Below are 22,737 nucleotides of genomic sequence, written 5' to 3'. Positions count from 1 at the left end.
GTCCTCTGTTCATGAGGATTCTCTAGGCAAGAATACTGGAATGGATTGTCATGCCCTCCCTCCAGGGGAATCTTCCTAACCCAGGAATCGAATCCAGGTCTCCCACATTGCAGGTGGATTCTTTTATCATCTGAGTCACCAAGGAAACCCATATACATGTGTAATTATCGGAAGATGGAACAATATTCACAATTCGCTAATAAATGGGGACAAGGTTATAAAACATCATACAGTGTATAAACACAATTTATTTTGGGCATGGGCACATAAGATTGAGAGGATACTCACCAAAATACTGACTATGGTTAAGGGATTCCAAGTGGTTTTTATTCTTTTGTCTGGATTCTAAATCTTCAATAAATAGGAATAACTTATGCCAAAAAAAAAAATGAATATCACTTCTCAAACCTAAGTAACTTCCAAGAAAGGGAGACAGCAGCCAACAATATTCTATGTAGACAGCAACTGACTGTCCCCCCAGATCTACTTAGTGAATCAGGCACACAATACAACCAGCCATTCCATCCTCAGATCCCAAGACCAAAGAGTAGATCAGAATGGCCAGAATGCCTAGTCTCATACCACAGTGTAACCGTGTCCTACTGCTCAGGTTGAAAGACACTAGACTTGAACAGCCCACCACCATTAGGAAATAGGAGATGGGATCTCTCCTTCACTTGTGCAACTCCTTCCACACTGACAAGTTGTTGGTGTTCAGTCTTGAAGTTCCGTGAGACTCTGCAACCCCAAAGACTGCAGCACACCAGGCTCCTCTGTCCCCTACTATGACAAGACAGCAGCTCAAAGAACGGTATGAAGGGTGGGGAAAGAGCTGTCTGTAATGCAAAAAATAAATAAATAAATGCCAAAGTATGCAAAATGGTATGAATCCAATGGAGAGCAATTTACTATCAATAAAAATTATTTTTAAAGAAATTATAAATGCACTTATCTTTTAACCCAATCCTAAGAATTTATTCAACCTTATACATATGAGATTATACAAAGAAGCACTGTGTGCAGTAGTAAAAGTGCAGAAACAAATACTGTATCCATGAATAGGAAGACTGGTTAAGTAAACCAGGGTAGAGAACACACTGGAGCTCTAATACCTATATGTACATGTATATACACGTCCACACGAATAAACAGTCTAGTCTATGTCCTAATACAGAAAAAGAGAAGCGTACACTGTAAAATGAAAACAGCGAAGTGCAGGAAGTATACAGAGCATGCTTTCCTTTTGTATAAAAATAGAGAATATATACTTGTGTGTAATCATATCTGGACACAAGAAATGAATAAAAGCAGTTACTTAAATGGGCAGGAAAGGAAACTGCCAGTGACAAAATTAGAAGCAAGCCTTTCCAATCTGTACTGTTACACTGGTTTACTTTCTGAAGCATGTGAATTCATTACCCATGTCAAACAGAGTATCAGCACTACCACCACCAATAATGATAATTATAATGAAAAGTTTGAAATGCTTGCCAATAAAGCCTTGATAAGAGGGAAATGTGCCACCACAGAGGGAGGAGCATCAGAGCTGAGCAACAGACGTCACAAGGATTCTCTTCTGCTTCTGCTGCAAGGAGACAAGGTGAAACCATGTACAGATCACCTACCACAGAAAAGTTTTCTGCACACGTTGTCTCACTAATACTCAAATTAACCCGAGAAGGTAAAACCAGCCACATTTCTGCAAATAAGTAAATAGGGGTATACAGTAAATGGCAAGGCATTAGGTCACATATCCAAAGTCACAGGGTTATCTATGACTGGAACTCCTGCTCTTACCTGTTGAAACTCTCAAAGAAAAATATTTAAGTCTCAGTATAAACAAAAATCCTCTAAGTCAGTCAGTCACTCATAACCATACTTCCTTCCGCAGTGTTTCCTCTAGTATTCTGTTTTCTAAGTTTTGTGAATAAATGTTTCCTAAATAAAACAAACACTACAGTAATAAAAGGATGGTCTGTATTTGCCAATTAATGAGCTCCAAGAGAAGTTAATTATGAGGAACAATATCAGATGATTTTTTTTCCCTTTCACTGAGGATTAACTATTGAAATGCATGCAAAATCTGTGAATGATGAACTACACAGCAACTATAAATCATCTTTTCTAATAAGATGATAAAAAATGATATTACTACATCAGGAAGGGAGGGAGGAAACAAAGAGCAACTAACATTTATTGGACACTTACACATAGCAGTCACTGTTCTAAGTGCTTTGAACATAAGGATTCACCTAATTCTCATAAAACCCTATGAGGTACTACTATTATATTCATTTAACAGATGAATAAACTGTGACAGAGAAAGTTAAATAACCTGTCCACACAGACTGTCCAAATGTCACTGCACACACTACTCCCCACCATTCAGTATTTCCAGGCTGCAGCAACTGAAAATGAACCAGAGAACAGCTCTTCACTAACAAATTTAATCGTGCAAGTTTTTATTCCAAGAAAAGGAGGCTTCAACTGACTGCCAAATGAATCAAAGACAAAAAAAATTTAAACCCCTGAATTCAGAGATTTGGGCTCCAGTCCAAGCCAGAGATGAAACCAACAAATAGGCAGTGAGGAGAGAGGGTGAAAGATAAGGAGCAATGAGAAATATGTTTCTTTCTTACTTCTTGTAAATATTAAGTGAAAAGGTATCCATGGTCACACATCTGAAAAACAGTTGACTGAGTAACATTCAACCGTTTCTTAGTTTTGTTCTCCCAGAAAAGTAAAAATTAAGCAACATCAAGTGATTCTCAAACTTATCTGACCATAAATTTCTTTATTCACAGAGCTCCTTGAGAACAAACCATACTTAGGGGAAGCTATTGGACTAAAAGGATATTCAATTGCTAAAAATCTATGAAACTTGGTGACTAATAATCCAGGAGAGATGAGTCAAAATAAGCCCCAGGATATGCCTTAAGTGACCAGTGAAGGTGATATGACAAGGAGGTTAATATAAACAGCAGATATTCTATGGAAAAACATAAACTTAGTTCTAGACCAGTTGAAGTGTTTAAAAAAAAAAAAACTTCCAGTTCACAAAACAACTGAAATCAGTGTCTCAAAGAGAGATTTGTATATCTATGTCCACAGCAGCATTGTTCATAATTGTCAAAAGGTGAAAGCAACCCAAGTGTCCACCGATGGATGAATGGATGAACAGAATGCGATACATTCATTGAATAGAATAGTATTCAGTTTTTAAAAGCAAGGAAATTCTAACACACACTGAAGCATGGATGAACCTTGAGAAAATTATAATTACAAAAGGATGTTGTATGATTCCACTTAAATGAGGTACCTGTCTTAGTCAAATTCACAGAGATAGGAAGTAGAACGGGGGTTGCCAGGGGCTAGTGGGAAGGGAGGCTGGAGTGGAGAGGTTGTTGGTGGGTACAAAGTTTCAGTTTTACAAGATGAAAAGCATTCTGGAGACAGGCTGCACAAAGATGTGAATGCACATAACACTACCAAACTGTAACTCATAAATGGTCAATTTTATGTTGTGTACTTTACCACAATCAACAAAAATTTTAACTGCCAATTCAAGACATTAGACACTTGTTGTCTTTATCTGTGTAGAAACTTCTCATCCCACGTGGTTCTAATGGATCTACAGATCACAAGTGTCCTGGTCCTAACCCCCACTGATGCCCTGGGTCTGACCAATCACTGTCCTCCTATGAGACCAAAGGGTGACCAAGCAAGAGTCCTTCAGAGAGATTTTACAAATTGAAGCCAGAAGAATACCACATTGGGGCAGCCAACTGTCCTCTTTCGAGCTGCTGGGAGAAAAACCTCACTGTGGCAAGAAATGAGACCAATGAAAGAAAAGCAGAAATAAGAAGGACTCCTAATGAAGACAATCATCCTTGACATCACTGGAGCTCATAGATTCTCCTCCTCTCCCCTTAAGAAGCTCCAGTTACATGGGCCAAGAAAACCCAACACCTTTCCTGTGCAAACCTCCTCCCCCCATCCTCAGACACCAAAAGAGAATAGGGACATCCAAAAGAAAAGCAAGTCCACTGAGCAATACAACCCTGAACAAGAATTTTCTCTCCAAAGCTCCTTTGGAAATTTTATCTGCAGTATCACATACTAGAACAGTAGCACACAGTTCCATCAGTTAGTAAGCACAATTCCAAATATAACACAATCTTTGCCGTTGGTAAATACATCAACATGTTAGGTCAAAAGACCATTATACTTCAGAAGAAAAAATAATAATGGAAAAAACAATTATCAATCTAAATCTACCTAGATTATATAGAAAATGAGAGATATACAATGCATAAAACAGAAATAGATTTATAAATGTGTTTCTAAATTATCTCAAATATAACATAAAGAGAACATCTAAGCATTACTCTGAAAACAGGCTTTGGAGGAACACTCGAATACTGAAGACAAGGAACAGAACAATGCACAGATAAGACCTTTAATCCTGCCTTATTTGAAGAACTTTGCCTTTTCCCTGTTGTTCGACACTGCGCTCCCTAACTATAGGTTCCCTTGGTTGGGTTTTCACTAATAACCGACAAGGTCTAATTTTATTAAAAATAAAGCTAATCAATAATGTTTATGACTGCCTAAGGTATAATGACTCTCTTGTGCAAACCAGGAGACATGGAAAAAGCAAATAAAAGGAGAAGGAATGGCGCTAGCTCTGCAGACTTTGTCTGACTTACACAAAGGGGATATCTAAAAAGTTGTTGTGCTTGGAATTAATGTCAAACCAGTTTCATATCTGGAATATGAAAGGCTCACAACATAGGCTGCAAGAGAGACGCCTGAAGCAAAATTTTACAAGTAAACTGTGCTCCCTGGGAAGTGTAGTTGTGAGCTTGTTATCACAAGACTTTACAAAGATAAGCTAGCCTTGTTGATTTCACTGAAGCAGACATGACCAATAAAATAACTTCACAACACTGGGAATACTATCCATGTGAAATCTTTATAACCACTAATCAGGAAACGATCCATCTTCTGAAACTGCCTTGAGCCTCTCTCTTATCATGAAAGATTAGTAACCAGCATTTTAATCATAAGAGGAAAAAAGAAAAGATGCCCCTACTTCACTTGGAAGGGTTTTAAAGGTGCACCGCAGCACACGTGGTAAACATAAAAATGACAAAACTTGTCTCTTCCACAGGATTATTTTCCAGCTATTTAAGGTGGCTTCATCTCACAGCTCCAGAGCAAATCTTGGAACCTGGCAGCCCAAAATGTTTACAGCGCTCTGGGGAAGATCTAACTGTTAGAAACACTGCTCAGGCATCCCACAGCCCACAGAACAATTTATTTGTCAAGAAATCTGCAGAACTTACTGTCTCAGAGAACCAACTGGGCAGACGTGGGATATTTCTGTTAAGATACTATGTGTGCTTTCTAAATCATGGCATAAATAATACCCAAAATTTTAAATTTAAGTAACTTTCACACAACAATACCATATAGTCTCCTAATAATCAGAAAATTCCCCAAAAATGTAGGCACAAGATACATATAACAGGATTACTTATAGTAGCTAAAACAAACAATATATATGGAACATATCTTAGAGCTAGGTAAACTTTCATTCATTCATCCATATCATATACCATAAAAAGTTGTTTCCCTGACCAAAATTTATTACCTCATAGGGGTAAAATTGTGAGAAGTCACTTGGTGAAAAAACCAGACTGCAGCACTACATTCTATTATCTCCTAGAAATTTTTAACTTATAGATTCATATATACACAAAACAAAGGCTGAAACCATAAACACTGAAATAGTAACAAAAATGTTTATCTGAGTGACACCTTAGAATTATTTACTTCTAATTTTCATAAAATGCAAATACGTTAATTTCTTTAAAATGTTAAATAAATTTCTAAAGAATTCAGCATTAGCTATAGCAAATTTCTAATGACTGCCTACAAAGAGCCAATGTTAGGCCCTGACTTCTCTAAAAGTAAATGTAAGAATGGTTAACAGTATTCTATTTGAAACTGTAACTACTTTTTGAACATAGATAGGATAAATAAATTATCTAAAATTAATCCAAACATAACTCTTTAGAGAAGCAACTAAAAATGCAAAGGCCTAATGTCTCTAGAAAGAAAACCAAATATAGATTGATGGAGATTCCATAAAATATGTATCTTTCTTATATAAAATTTAAAAGTTACAAATAGTTTTCAATTCACAGCCTGAATGAAGCTTTTTAATGTCTAAAGAAAAAGGTAAAAGGAAAAAAAAAAAAGAAAACTACTGTCTCCTCAGAGGCCCAAGTCAGCGTAAACAGACTGCGCTGAAGCACCCTGTTTCAACCACACACACCTTGACTGAATTTCTTCCCAGTCTTCCATCCCACAGTGAGAATGTGCCGAGAGCAGGCCCTGCTGCGAGAACAAGACAAGGACAAGCCGTTCTGACTCAGGGGTGTGGACAGAGCCTTGACAGTGACCAGAGGCAGCAGGCCTGAAGACCAGGCCTCCAGGAGGCTCTGTGGAACCAGGCCACAGAGACGCCTGTGAGCAGCGAGCCTCCAGCAGGCTGTCGGAGGGGAGGCCTACGGGCTGTGCCGCTCCCGCGAACCGGTTAAGGGCGGCGCAGCCACCTGCTGCAGGGGGCGAGAGGAGGGCTCGGCGCTAACTCAAAATCGCTTGACTCTCTGCATTTCAGTTGTTTAATGTTTCCAATGAAAGTCGTACAAGAGAGCACGTTTTTGTCAGTAATGGCTTCTCTTTGTTTTCGCTGTTCTTAATACAGCTGTCACATCCATTAAGGTCTAATTAGGTTTGGTGTCCTTTGTAAAGTGGATTTTCTCTTGACAAAAGAAATAACATAAAAAATAAATGCCAGTCAAACAATCAAACAGGCTTTCCACAGGTCTATCGCCGGCATTCATGTGACCAATAATACTCTATTACTGATCAACTGCTCACTGGCAGGCATGAGGCTGACTGGGACTAGAAGTGTAAGTAAGATCGACTTGGCCCCTGACCTCTGCAACTTCCAGTGTGGCAAGGGCCCAAAACAACAGTTTAGTATCTCTTCTCCCACAAGACGCTGCCCTTCATAACGTCCAGGGTCACGAGCTGAACCCTACATAATCCTAACTTCTCTCAGACAATCTCCAAATCTCCTACCCACAAATATATCTAGATTTCTCCGAACTATTTGAACAAATGGGTACATAGTTACTGAAGCTCTCCATGTGACTACCTTCTGTATCATTTATGACTCAATCACAAATCGAGGAGGATACTAAAGTGGTGGCCCACAGACATCTTGGGTGAGTCACTGAGTGCTCTGATTCTCTGTTGTAAAACTGGGGAAGGAAGTGCCCCTGGGTGGCTTGGCTTTCTCTGAACTCTTAAAATTATTGTAAGATATTATGGTCATTGTGTAGCTACAAATTATTCAACAATTGCTAGAAAATGTCTATAAACTTAGAACTAAATATGCTGGCATTTCATAGCAGACCTGTCTCCTTGGTCTCTTAAACCATTAGAGCTATCAGTTCTAACCTGAGAAAAGTAAACAACACTCCAAGCCAAGAAGGAACTCGTTTGACAGCTTTCCTTGCCTCCCTATAATCAAAGCGATGTTCTCAGAAGTGTCTGGCTCCCAAATACCTTTCAATGTCTCCATTCAGCCTAGCATAAGCAGTATTTTCTTCTAATTGGTAACTGCACAGCAATATTCCTCTTTCAATGTTATCTGATATTGATTTTTTTAACTGAAATATATCTAGCTACAGAGAAGTATAAAAAATCATTGATATTTTTTTAAAGAGGACTAACTAGGTCTCCTCAGGGTCCCTACTATGTGGCAAACACAATGGTAGTGGTTGGGGATACAAAGGTCAGCCACGGATGAGGACAGACTGTTAAGCAAATTAGTGCAATAATGTGTGTACCATTAAGCAAGGCACATAAGCCTTTAAAGTCCAGCAATGCAGGTAATATATCCCAACAAGAACACTGGTAGTCTCAAGTTTATAAACAGTTGAGTCTTTATAAAAATTCATTCCCAGTTGGTTATTTGAAATTTGGAGCTAATTTCCCCCCCAGTACACACTACTATAAACGTGGTTAGGTTTCCAAGCCACCACACAAAAGACTAACTGAACACAAAATACCTGAAACACTATACAGCTGCCCTACCAAATGAGCAGAAAACATTTCTGCAGCCAAAGAGAACCATGTTATCCCATCATTTTAAGCCTCGGTTTACGAATCTGAATGACTGGCACAGAATAAGCATTTCGTAAATAATATCTGATATATTTTTTCATTTGCTTGAGATTACACACCTTTCATTCTCCTTGGAATAAAAGTATCCATAGTTGGGATTATCAGTCATTATTAGAAAATGTTTGGGTTTTCACATAAAACAAAAAAAGATTTAAGTGTCTAGGCAAGAAATGTACAAAGGGGATTGATGAAAGTGCACTACACATGAGAAAAGGGCAGCATGAACTAAAATGAAGTAACCAAGAAGAGCCTGAAGATAGAGGGAAAAACTAAACTAAAAAACTAAACTATATCATAAGTGGAGGATATACGATATACAGAGGATTCTCCTGATTAGAGAAGATATGAGATGGAATCTCAGCAACTTTCCAGTCGACTTATTGGCTGTCTAGACAATGCGAAGATGGAGGTTAACAAATAATAACAGTAGTAAAACTTTACAGGATGTTGGTATATAATTACACGTGCTCATTTAAACTTTACAATCCTATGAAGTAGGTATGCTACCCTTATTTTGAAGTAGGGAAAACTGAGGTTGAATAACTTGCTAGTAAAATAAACTCAGTTTTTAAAATAAAGTAGGATTCAAACCCACAGACACTGGTTCCAGATTTGGGAAGTCTGAACCATTATCTTATACTGATGCTTTTGTATATTAGTGGGAACCCAGCTACTTACATAAAGGGGTTTCCTGCATTAGAAGTTTATAGCTTGAATAATAAAGATCCCACTTACAAATATATAAACATTACATGGTCATTTACAGACTATCTGACAATGTTCAGTATCTGGGGTGGGAGTGGGTAACTAACATTTATTAAATGGTACTGAATCCCAGGCACTGTCTGAAATGGTGAACTAAGTTATTTAACCTTCACAAAACAGCCATGGTGACAAGTTCTATTAAATCCACTTTACAGCTTCCATGATAGCTCAGTTGGCAAAGAATCCGCCTGCAATGCAGGAGACCCCAGTTCGATTCCTGGGTTGGGAAGATCCCCTGGAGAAGGGATAGGCTACCCACTTCAGCATTCTTGGGCTTCCCTTGTGGATCAGCTGATAAAGAATCTGCCTGCAATGCGGGAGACCTGGTTTTGATCCCTGGGTTGCAAAGATCCCCTGGAGAAGGGAAAGGCTACCCATACCAATATTATGGCCTGGAGAATTCCAAGGACTGTATAGGCCAGGGGGTCACAAAGAGTCGGACAACTGAGCGACTTTCACTGTCACAGTTGAGAGAAAGTGAGGATTGGGAGCCCAAAGTCACAGTGTCAGAGGAAAGCCTAAGACCAGCTCCTCCTGGTTCCAAGTCCAGAATGATTTTCATAACACATCTAGAATACTCAGATCTAAACAGGTAATCATGGGATATGTTATATAATAACCAATATAAAGTAACAGAAAATCAAGTTTGATTTTAAAATGTCAAAAATATTTCACAGGAAAATACAAAATTATCTTTAGGACTGCTAAATTAACCCAACTGCCCATCTCACCTCACCCCTCATCCTCCCACAAAAAACAATCCTTTCAGATCTTCTTTATTACTTAGCATCTAACAATACCAAACACAACACAGGTGGCTAGAGGCACTTCTCCTAAAGCCTAAAACTGCTTCAGAAGCATTAGGTTGGAAAGGAGGATAGTATCACACTCCTTGGGTTCTCATTTAAATGCCAATGTCAGAAATAAAAGGTAGGGAATGACAAGACAATAGAAAGAAGGCCTTTTTAAGAGTTAAAGAGTTTTCCAACTGGATCTCCGTAAAGCTAGGAGAGAAGGAGTAAGAGTAGAAAGCTTTTTTTATTTTAAATGAGAGTGCTGCAAATTTGAATTCCAGCTATGCCATTAGCTTTGTTTGCTCATCTGGAAAATGATGCCATTAAGATTCAAGTCTCTGGCTATTAAAAGATTAAATTAAACATCAAATGCAAAGCATGTAAACAGCGGACACATAGTAAAAGCTTACTAATCTTGAGTCTCATCCTCTTGCTCCCTCTCCTTAGCACTTAACAAGATGTGCTGCATGCCTCACAAACCTGGGAGACGTGGGCTACCCAAAGGACAAGTTCACCAAAAGAGCCCAAGATACTCAGAAAGTGGTTTGCTCATTTTCCACCAAACTCACATCATGATTCCCGTATTGCCCCAGGGCCTTTTTGCCTGCTTCTTCTAAGATATTCACCATCTTTAGGTCACATCAGGTTGTGTAAACAGGGGCCTAGTATTTTTTATTTAAATTCCTATTTCTCACCAAAAGTTGGGGCTTCTTATACACATAAACACACACACATACACCAGAATCATTCATTAAATGTGCTTAATACATGTGACAAGTGATCTGGTGGAAGACGGAGGCAGGGAAACTATTGTGAGAAAAATGAACAGCAGACTGCTGCTGCTGCTAAGTCACTTCAGTCGTGTCCGACTCTGTGCGACCCCACAGACGGCAGCCCACCAGGCTCCCCTGTCCACAGGATTCTCCAGGCAAGAACACTGGAGTGGGTTGCCATTTCCTTCTCCAATACATGCAAGCTAAGTTGCTTCAGTTGTGTCTGACTCTGTGCGACCTCATGGACAGCAGCCCACCAGGCTCCCCTGTCCATGGGATTCTCCAGGCAAGAATACTGGAGTGGGTTGCCATTTCCTTCTCCAGCAGCAAACTAAAATAAGCAAATAACTTGGCCTTGCGTTTTTAGGAAAGGAAACATGATTTACTGAACAGTCTTTCTCTTTTTCTTTTTTACAAAAGGAAACATATCAATTCCTGAAGAGGAACATTCAAGCTTCTGACAGGACCAAGAATACCACCGTAGTCTTCCAAAATATTTGATCTATCACAAAACTGTACTACTTCATATAAGAGTCAGGATTTAATGTGGTCACATTCCTGGGAAAAATGTTCCCCCTTTAAGCCTCTACAAATCGTTTACACAGGATTTAGCATTTACTGAATGAACAACCATGTACCTTCTGTGAAAGGGGATATTACAGTGACTAAGTCCCCGTCCTCAAGAACCTTGGAAGTGCACAGTGCAGGGAAGTCTACAAAGGAGCTGCGGCATGAGGCAGAACACAATGCCCTAAAGAGCACCGCACGCAGCCAAAGGACAAGCGCACACAACACAGGCCTTCTGTGGGGGCTTGCGGCGGAGGGACAGGGACGCTTAAAGGGACCTCGACAGCTACAGAACTGTGACAGATGGAGGGCATGAGGCACGGGCAAAGTCCACAGAAGGTGAGGAAGCAGGAAGAAATATGAGGAATGGTGGAGGCACAAATGTAAAATAGTGAACCATCTATTTGGGCACAGTGTAGCTGAGAGAAATGGGACAATAAGCTGAAGAATTGAGATCTTATGACAGGGACCCTTGAATACTACACAAAGGTGGAATTTGCACTGTTTTCTGCAGACAATAGAGCTTATAAAGGCAGCAGTCAGGGAAATTCTATGACATGAGTCAACTGCAAGAAGATTCTCCAATGTCTATGGGGAAGATAGACGGAAGGGGAAGGCTGGACGCAGGGAGACTGGGTTGGAGACTACTGTGATCACCCAGGCAAAGAAAAGAAAGCTAGGTCAGAGGCAGGGAACAGCAGAGAAGACAAAGGCGCCACACACTGGGAGGGAGCACTGAGATGGTCTGGCAAACTGCTGAATTGGGGGCTGGAGGGAGAGAAACCAAGATGAAACAAGGCAGGAGTCAGCACACTTGGGTCCACATGCTAAGTCTGGCCTCCCGCCTGTTTTCCACAGCAAGAAATGTACAAATTTTAATTTTGGGGGGCCATACCACACAGCATGTGGAACTTTCCCAGCCAGGAACTGAACTCACACACCCTGCACTGGGAGTGCGGAGTCTGAACCACTGGACTACCACGGAAGTCCCCAATTTTCATATTTTGAAATGGTTGGGGAAAAAATATTTTGTGACAAGTGGAAACTCGAATGTCAGTGTCCACACATAAAGTTCTCCTGGAACACAGGCACACTCGTTGGTTTACATGTTGTCTATGTCTGCTTTAGTTACACAGCTGCTGAACTGCGGAGTTGTCACAGAGTGGCATGATCCTCAAAGTTGAAAATATTCACTGTCTTCCTCTCTACAGGAAAAGTTTTCTGACCACTGGTTTCAAGAGCTATGAATAGACTTAGTACTAAGAGGAACAGAGAAATCATCCACTGTTTGGCTGGGTCAGAAAAAGATGCTATCAATTCTGGAGCAGTTAAACAGGAGGTATCAACAAGACATGCAGGTAAGCAAGCCCACCATGGAGTAGAAGGATCATCCCACCATGGGGCCTAGGCGCCCGCTGTTCTCTGCCTGGTATTCTTCTTCCAGGTCCTGGCATGGCCTGGCTCCTGCAGTCTGAGCCCAAATGTCATTTCCTCAGAGGTAGCCCCTCTCCTGCCTACCTAAGCATTCTCTACCCATACCATACTGTTTCTTTATCCTCACCTGAAATGATCTTCTTAATTACCATGTTTAACATCTTAGAATGTTGGCTCCTTAAGAACAAAACCCTACCTCTTATTCCTGTGTCCCCAGTGCCTAAAGCTGCTCAGTCAGTATTTGGGCAAGTAGGGAGTGGAGAAGAAGGAATATGAATAAGAGAGACAATGCAACACAGGTGAAAGCAGGCCATCTGCACAGTTCTAGGAGCACGTAAGATCTGCCACTCACAGAACCTTTAGGGAAGTCTTTGATGGGGGCAGGAGAGAAAGGAGAGGAAGAGAAGACAACAAAGACAAGGAGAGAAAGGAAAAAAGTATTGTCTCAGAAACCAGACAGCAGTGGGGTGGGGCATCTTTCAGGAAGGAGTGTTTAGCAGCATCAAAATGTCTCAGATAACAAGTGCATTACAAAGGCCTCAGTGTGACAGCAAAAAGGTCACTGGTGACCTCAAACAAGTCTTAGAGTGTGGAGATCGTAGTCAGATAGCAAAGGGTTAAAGAATGAGCACGTGGGAGGAAGTAAGACTTTCAAGGCATTTGGCAGCAGAGTGGGCAGCGGTGCTCCCAGGGGTGGGGTGGGGTGGGGAATCCTTCTATATTTCATACAATGACTCCAGTTCCATCCTATAATCCATGTCTTAAAGCCTTCAATTTCCCCTGCTGTGCTATGATAAGGCCCTGCCTCATCGGGTGGCAGCCGACTCACCAGTCTGCCCCTCTGTCCTCTCTGCTCCAGCTGCAGTGTTGGTTCCATCTCAGATCCCTTGCGCAGCTTCCACTGGCTGGAAAACCTCCTCAGCCCCTTGGCCTGGCTAGCTCTTTTCACTCTTCATATTCCAATTAAAAAAAAAAAAATCACAAAGACCCCCTCTTCTTACTGCACCCCCCCCCCACCTCTGCTTTATACCAAACTAAAACATCTCTCCAGGTACTCAGCATTCTTGTAACAAGCAGTTGTATAACTGTTTAAGTATTGTGTCTTCTACTAGCAAGGCAGCTTCTGAGGGCAGGAATCAAGCCCATCATGTTCTCACATAATATACAATCTACAGAGAATGGATAAGTAATGGAAAGAACTTATTTAACTTATATGCAGAGCACATCATGAGAAACACTGGGTTGGAAAAAGAACAAGCTGGAATCAAGATTGCCAGGAGAAACATCAATAACCTCAGATATGCAGATGACACCACCCTTATGGAAGAAAGTGAAGAGGAACTAAAAAGCCTCTTGATGAAAGTGAAAGAGGAGAGAGAAAAAGTTGGCTGAAAGCTCAACATTCAGAAAACTAAGATCATGACATCTGGTCCCATCACTTCATAGGAAATAGATGGGGAGACAGTGAAAGCAGTGTCAGACTTTATTTTTGGGGGCTCCAAAATCACTGCAGATGGTGACTGCAGCTATGAAATTAAAAGACGCTTACTCCTTGGAAGGAAAGTTATGACCAACCTCGATAGCATATTAAAAAGCAGAGACATCACTTTGCCAACAAAGGTCCATCTAGTCAAGGCTATGGTTCTTCCAGTGGTCAGGTATGCATGTGAGAGTTGGACTGTGAAGAAAGCTGAGCACTGAAGAACTGATGCTTTTGAACTGTGGTGTTGGAGAAGACTCTTGAGAGTCCCCTGGACTGCAAGGAGATCTAACCAGTCCATCCTAAATGAGATCAGTCCTGGCTGTTCATTGGAGGGACTGATGCTAAAGCTGAAACTCCAATACTTTGGCCACCTGATGTGAAAAGTTGACTCATTGGAAAAGACTCTGATGCTGGGAGGGATTGAAGGCGGAAGGAGAAGGGGACGACAGAGGATGAGATGGCTGGATGGCATTGCCAACTCGATGGAGATAAGTTTGGGTAAACTCTGGGAGCTGGTGAAGGACAGGGAGGCCTGGTGTGCTGCGATTCACGGGGTCACAAAGAGTCGGACACGACTGAGCGACTGAACTGAACCAAACTGACTGAATGGAATGAACATGAAAACCCGAGAGCAATTTTATCTCAAGCAGTTTATGCATCACAAGTGGCTTGTTACTCCCCAAATCCCACATCAGGTAGGCTTACAATTTATGTTCAGGCCAGTCTGGCCTCCTCTGATCTCCCCTTCCTACTTCTGACCAATTCGGTGAATGTCATTCTAAATATGTAAAAAAAAGGGGGGAGGGGGAATGTTTTGAGATACCATCCTACATTAGATGATCTTCCTAATGAGGTAACTGATATACAGTGATTAGCAGACCTGACCATAGTTTTACAGATGACTTTAACTGAACAAAATCATTCAGAATATGAAATACAGGCATTAAAGCATCTTCCTTTTTAAATCTGTATTTTGTGAATTAGCCCTGAAGTGGATTTGCAGGTGTACTTGGCAAAACAGCCAGTGTACCTCTCTATGATATAATCTCATCTGTCTGCCTCCCTGTTGTGTGGCCCATTCAGCTAGTGTTGTTTTTTTTTTTTTTTTTTTTTCAGCTAGTTTTATAAGATTTTTCACTGGGAAAATATACATTTGGCCAATTGTTTTCTCCTAGATTTTTTTCTTCTTTCTTTTCTCCCACTGTAACATAAAAGATTATTTTAAATTCTACTAATTAAAAAATTGCTATAAATTACAGCCTTGCTACACTCTAAACAAATTAACTGTGCAAATAAGCCTGCAGATAAAATTGTGCTTAACTGAATAAACTGCTGTCAGTTCTAATACCCTTAAGCCCTTTAAGACACCATTTAAAACAAGAGTTGCATTAACTACAAAGTGTTCTTATCTATTTCTGCTTTATACATTCAACTTGTCTGAATTACCCAATGTACCTGGGATTAACAGACCTAAATTTATTTTTTTTTAATATCTATAGGTCAGTCAGCCTGTTCACCATTTGAGCTGGACTTCCCTACGTTATGCACCACCTCCCCAGTAACAACTAGGGAGTTTTACTGTCACTTTCCTTCTCAAATGCGAAGACAAGAAACAGCTAACTTCTTTGTTTATCAGAGCACATGGAATGAGCCTATCATCAAGAGTGTCTTTCCAACCATATGACAGCTACTGTTCTTAAGAATATGAATAAATGCAACATAAACATTACTGAGAAATACAGATATATTAAAAATGTGATTAGGAAGAAGGGCCAACTTTTGTACAATTCTATATTTTAGGTAAGTCTTGCTTTAGGAAAATACAACACACACATGGAAAAAGAAACTGATAAAAACAGCATTCAGGGGAAACAACATTATTTAAGAGTTCTCATAAACGTTTATAATTCCTTAAACAGCAAATTCCCTAGGAGATTATCTGATTTATAAGATTTTAAATTTCTACACCACTCTAAAGACACCATTTTACAACCAGGCATGCTGGTGCCCCTCTGCCAACAGCTCACCACTTGCTAAGTAAACTGAATCAGGGAGAGCAACACAGTATTTTTATATTGACTTTCCCAGAAAGCCTAATACATTCCTACCAAATTATATACCTTGGATGGCATTTAAAGTTAAATTAAAAGCACCTCTGTTTCTCATTTTTTCTTAAAAATAGGGCAAAACTTAATTTATTTACCACCTTAGTGCTGTCTACATACTAAACTCTTCTAGATTTGAGAAAATGTCTTCTTTAGGTGCCTAAACATTTTTGATTTATCCATTTCTAAGTGAAGCCTTTCTAATATTGAATGAATCAGCTACTTTTGTGTTTAGTGGGTCCACTTCCCTACCATCTTACAGCATTCTGGATATAATTTGAACTCTTCTGTTTTTAACACAAAGCATATTCACCAATTAGAAGGAAAAAAAGAGAGAGAGAGTGAGAGAGCCAGCAAATGTTTAACTCATAACACCATAACATGTGCCTGGCACCACTCCAAAACCTTTAGGTGTAGTCAGTCACTCAATATTCAAAATAATCCTAGAGGTAGGTACTACCTCATCTTCCTTTTATGGGTAAGGAAACAGGTATAACCTGCCCACATTCTTACAGCTAGGATCAAACTAAACAGTCCAGCTCCAGAGCCTCCAAAAACACAGATTACATAAAAAACAAGGCAGTAAGTCTGTGTACTATCTAGAGGTGTAATTAAGTTGACCTGATTTAGTCTCTCCCTCCGCCTCACTGGTGGGTTCCAGCAATTATCATTACCTACTCCACAGAAAGCCACAGCTCCCCTCCTGAGGTTTGCAGAGGTAGATCACTCAAGTCACTTTCCCTGAAGAGGGAAAGCTCCTCCTGCCCAGCAAAGGTTCCTCACCGGGTTTTCACACTGAAGAAACCTCTCTCTTCAAGGCTGTTCTGTTGCAATCGTGACAGCAGCTTCTTACTCCACCCCCACCTCTGCCTATCACTTGCATATCTCTAAACCCCTAAAGTTGCCCTTTTCTCCAAGAGACCAGAAGTACCTGGCCTCATTTCCATTATGCTCCACAACTTGACCTCTTCTCTTCTTAATGGTTTGCTCATTTTCCATACCAGTTACTGTACTGTGTTGTGAGAATGACACCTTCAGTATGCTACGGTATTTACGATGGCATCTGCCTCTTCACTAAATGGCCCCACACAGGGTGCTTCACTTTTTGAGTTAAGGTTCTGCTTTTTGTAAACCTCTCCTCATTCACTTCCAGTATAAAAATTAACACTGCCTGCCTCAGATAGTGTGCCTTCCTCTATTCACCCTCTTTACAATTCCCAACTATTGCATTTGTTGTATTTAATCTCCTACTGCCTTGAGAATCAGTTAGGTTAACTGTATACAAACCCTTTATAAATTAAAAGCAAAGCAAAATAAAATTTTACTCTACTAGGAAAGCATATGTGGGCTTCATGACATCTATTCTGACTCTTAAGTATCTTCTGTTTCCTAGCAGTCTTCTGAACAATTGATAAATGGTGGATAGTAAGGACCATTTTCTGTGATGCAGAGGATGAACAGTTGCACAATGGTCAAATGAAGCTGATCCTTTATATAACAGTCAGTACTTCCATTTTCTAATGATGCTATTCTGGAGCTCAAAAACTATGAATGGCTTCCCATCTTCCCAGTCCATTCATTCAACATAGGCCACAGTCTCTGAACTCACAACGTTCAGAGACTTGAGTAGTCTTTAGAGTCTGGCCCCATCCTGCATGTCCAAGCCCAACCTCTTTCTGCTGCCTCTCGGTACCCTGCTCTGGTCACTGTGGCCACCTCCAAACTGGTCACCCACAGGCACATGCCCACCTTTGTGCCTTTGCTCACGCTCTATCTCTGCCTAAATTTCCATCCACCCCTAAGGAAAAGAACTCCTACTCACTCCTCAAGCTCAACTCAAATGATTTTCGTCAAAAAAAAAAAAAAGCATTGGAGGGACTTCCCTGGTGGTCCAGTGGTTAAGACTTCTCGCTTCCTCTGCAGGAGGCTCGGGGATAGCCCCTGGCCACTAAAGACCTCACATGCCCATTCTGCGTGGAGCAGCCAGGGGAAAAAAAAAAAGCATTAGACAAGGGCTCCAAGCAGGATTCAGCTCTCTTCAGGGGCTAAAGTGCTCTCTTAACCTCTACCTCTACTATAATATCAACCACATTGTGTTATATTTATAGCAGGCTTGTTTCCACACGAACTGTCTTATCCATCTGCCAGGAACTTTGCAGGTACCAAAGAGATCTTTGTATATACAAAGAATGAGTTATTGAATCTATAATATAAAAAGTGGGGAACAAGGGGGGAGCTACTTGGTGCTCTGACTTTAAAGGAGTACCATGACGGTTTCTAGGAAACATTCTATAATGTAGGATTTACTTATTTTTATGTGCATAACCTGCAACAAAGACACTCTGAACATACATAGGATCATCCACCAAACTCTATAAAAGTAGAATTTTTGTCTGTTTTTTTTTCTATTTACTCCCTCCCTGAGGCTCATAACAGAAGCTCAAGAAGTATTTACTAAATAAATAAATGAATGCAACAGAGTGCCATGTGAATATTAATGGTAAGTCAATTCAGTTACCACAGATTTAAAAAATCCCAACAAAGACCAGCTCAGTCTTCTGTCTAGAGCAGACTTAAAGAAATTTTCATTGCTTCTAAAGCAGGTCTCGGCATTTGGCAGTTTACTCAGAGCACCAAGGAAAAACTGTGTGCCCACTGACAGCTGCTAAGCATCACAGATCATAAAACCTCAGAAGTAAATATACCACGGAAATGAATTGAAAACTTTCATGCTTTCTTGTTGCCTCAAACTGCCAAAAAAGGCTGGTGCACTTCAGAAGAAAGAATACTCATAGGAAGTAGTTTCCTGCCCTGAAACACGGTCATTTCAACATGGCAGCTACTAAAACCCCATGTTACCATAGGGTTTTCGAGACAGGAAGCAATAGTGGCACACCTAGCCGAGAGGAGAGCAAGCAGCAGAGAGGAAACAGCATGCCAAACAAGGACACGGGCGGAGGGTAGTTGACAAAGTACAAAAACAAAGAACCAATTCCTCTCATGTCTCCTATAACATAACTGACTGTACATAATTACTAGGGGGAAAAATGAAGGGCACAAAAACAAACAGCACCTTCCCTGGTCACCAGCTGCTGCTTTTTCCATAGTTAACTCTTCTTCTGCATTAATGATGCTAATAGAAAAAAAACTGGTAAGAACTTGTCCTTAAATGGGTAAGGGAGTGGGCCATGGCTGACTTTTCTCCTATACTTTTTACTTTATGTTCTAATTTTTTTTTTACAAGTTAAATGAGAAAATCTTTACATTTAAAGAAATAATAGAGATAAAATTTTATGCTCTAGTAATAATAAAACTACATTAAATAAATCCTCTACCCTAAAAATGAATAAAGTTAATAACACCAAACCATCCAATCTTGGCATTCAACATACTGCACCCCCTTTCCTCCTCAACAACCAGTATATCTAACAATTCATTTATTTTAAAAAACACATCTTACAAAGAATATACCAAGGGGGTTCTCTATAAGTGATTGCCAAGAGGGAGCAGGATGGGGAAGGGAAAGACCAGCAGTTTGGGATTAGGAGATGCAAACAATTATATGTAGGATAGATAAACAGCAAGGTCCTACTGTATCTCACAGGAAACTCTATTTAATAAACCATAATGGAAAAGAATATTTTAAAAGTCTGTGTGTGTATTACTGAGTCACCGCAGCACAGCAGAGACTGGTACAAAACTGTAAATCAACTATACTTCAATTTTAAAAAAAATCACGTCTTCACAATAGTTATAACTTGCGCAGCACTTCATGCTTTCCATCCATTATTTTTGTAATTTTTCCCAACATCTTTGTGTGATGGCCATAAGTGGATATTTTACAGATGAAGAAAATAGGTGCCTGAGTGAAGCAGCCTGCCATGACAGAAGGCAGGATCTTATTACCCACTTGGCTAAAGCATAATTTCTCAAGCCTAACACTCCCGACATTTTGAGCCAGAGAATTCTTTGCTGTAGGGGGCTGCACCATGCACTGTAGGATGTTGACCAGCATCCTTGACCTCTACCCACTGGACACCAGTAACACTGCCTCCCCACTCCCATCGCACCCCCACAGTTGTAACAACTAAAAATGTCTCCAGAAACTGCAGATACCTCCTTAGGCGCACAGTTATACCCAGCTGAGGAACACTGGTCCAAAAGAATCTGCAAGGTTCTTTCTGGTATCTTTATTCTATGACAAGGCTCCACAGAACACTGGGCCATGATAAATCACAGACCATCAGATGCTGCTTGCTCAGCAAGATTCAGTTAATTAATCAATTCTCTATCCACTTAAAATATTTTTTTAATGTGAAAACAAAAAAAAAAATTTCCTTGTATAAACACTCACATCTCATACGATATATCTTCTAAGAGCATATTATTGCATTAGACCATAATAAGTATATATATATATAATAAAGATATATAAAATAATGTGCATTTAAGGGGTAAAAAGAGACCTCAGTCTTTGTTAATAAATCTTATTAATGCAGCTATACCTTAGTGTCCCCTCTATTAAAATGGGTATAAACCTACACATTCTCAACACTTGCTTCAGCTGGGTTTCTGTCCAAACATATACTTCAAGCTATTCAGAAGAAACTGAGCGATAACTTCAAAACATTATTAGAATTTCTGGTCTGCAGTTAAAACCATTAGTGTTTGTGAACCTAGAATCTAACCTTGCAGATTTCACTATCCCATTTAGAAGCATTTCTTCATGTCATTTAAAGAGTCTCTTTTCCTGCAAAAAGCAACTCTGCCCTCAAAATTCCTTACTTTCCACCAGCTTTTTAGCAAATGTCTGAATTGAAAACATTTTGCAAGCTAATTCCCCTTAACACTTTAAACCTGTAAAGGGTAGATACCAATTGATCAGAGATAATTATAAAGACATATAGAGCATTAGCCAAATTGATATTAAGACTGACTAAATTACAACAAATTGAAACATAGTTATATTTTAGGAAATGTTTGAATTATTATATATATATATATAATTTATTCACCCTCAATCATTTCCCAATAATAATAAGCAATTAGTATATTGTGGAATGGGGAAACTAAACTAGCTTTATTCAATGCAGAGTGTCACACTGCAACTCTAGTACTAAAAAAATACATTTTGGTATTTAGAGAAAATAAAATACAATATAAGTGCTTAGCTAATACAATACAAAGAGTTAAGAGGTTGTGATTATTCCTGTTCACACTATTCACAATCTTGTAAATATGATGCACTTGCGTCTTTAAATGTGATCTGGATCTATACATAGGAGACATTTTCTCCATATTACAATGCCTATTGTACCCAAAGTGTCTGGTACCCTTGTAGCCTCCATTAACCTTCACCACAAAGTACAGAACACATTGATCCTTCAATAAAAACGACTGCCTGGTCTTGAAAAACAGTCACCCAAAGCAAAAGCCAGAAACAACACAAAATGGGGTTTTGGAAAGGGAGGAACAAAGATTTAATCAATATAAAATGTTCATCTTAAAAAATTTTTTTCCACTCTGTAAACGCGCATAACGCACATCTCTCTTTCTTAAAAACAAAAACAAAAGCCAACAACCAGACACTCCACGATCACATTTAATTGTTTCTGCATTATACTCATCACTTAACTATGTCAGGTTTTTAACGCTTTCCTCCACCGAAAAAAAGTAACGACAATTTTATACAGCTGTAAACTGCCACTGAGAGAAAAGTCCTGGACTCTTAAAAAAAAAAAAAAAAAGTTAATAGCATGTATCCAACCAGGGACAGAAAACAGCTCACAGCCACGTATTAAGCGAAGTGGCACGGGGGACGGGGTCCTCTTGCCATGGACACAAAAGAATTCACAAAGAATATGCCATACCAAAAAAAAAAAAAAAAGTGCACGAACACCTGGTAATAATCACACCCTTTTTCTAGTCTCCTAGAGAAATTCGTCGGTAAACACACATCCAAGGCTCCCACATCCCTGGAACCTTGGGGAGTGACTTACGAGGGGGTGTTTACTAGTCCTGCTAAAGCGACGTCTCTTTTTTGATGTCTGATGACCGCGCGCGGACGGAGTCTGAGGAGTTAGACAAGAAGCCAGAGACCAGCCCCACTTTCGGTTAATCAGACCCTTTACAGAAGGATTCACAACTCTCCGAACGGCTCTTCACTGTTCCTCTTCCCTGGCCCTCCGGCCCAGGGTGCGTCATTCACGCTTTTCGCCGGTTGCCTGGGGCCAGAGTCCCAAAAGAACCTAAAAGGGGAGGGGGCGTCTCCTGAGGCCCCAGACGCCCCTTTGCCCCAAACAGGGCCCCAGATCCTAGAAACTTTCCTTCGCTGAGATGGCAAAGAAGTCAAAGACTAAGACCCTCAGCATCCGTCCTGAGGCCTGAAAAATCCTCTTCCCGCTCCCCGGCAATTCTGCCAAAGGGCTGGCGGTCAAGTTCTCGGTGCAAGAGCGAGGGACGTCAAACCTCAACCCCGCGCCTGTATCTCGGGGTGGTATAAACAGGATGTCAGCGCGTCCCAGGCTTGTTTATGAAAACTTGGTGTGCAC

The 22,737-nt window shown here is 40.2% G+C and overlaps 1 protein-coding gene across 5 annotated transcripts in view; it reads right to left on the bottom strand.

The window, feature by feature from the left end:
* The window catches only part of JAK1 (Janus kinase 1), a 243,824-nt gene that overhangs the window by 114,477 nt on the left and 106,610 nt on the right, over positions 1-22,737 (bottom strand). The window contains exon 1 of one of the 5 annotated variants that reach the window (XM_070468031.1): positions 22,186-22,578. The exons of the other annotated variants lie outside the window; for them this stretch is intronic. The gene's annotated coding sequence lies outside the window, so the exon portion shown is untranslated. Of the gene's footprint in view, positions 1-22,185; positions 22,579-22,737 lie in introns of those variants that run through there. 5 annotated transcript variants of the gene reach the window in all.

The sequence above is a fragment of the Odocoileus virginianus genome, chromosome 5 (genome assembly GCF_023699985.2).
Source record: "Odocoileus virginianus isolate 20LAN1187 ecotype Illinois chromosome 5, Ovbor_1.2, whole genome shotgun sequence".
Lineage (NCBI taxonomy): Eukaryota > Metazoa > Chordata > Mammalia > Artiodactyla > Cervidae > Odocoileus > Odocoileus virginianus.
The sequence above is the reverse complement of the archived record's forward strand: the minus strand, read 5'-3'. Positions and strand labels throughout refer to the sequence as shown.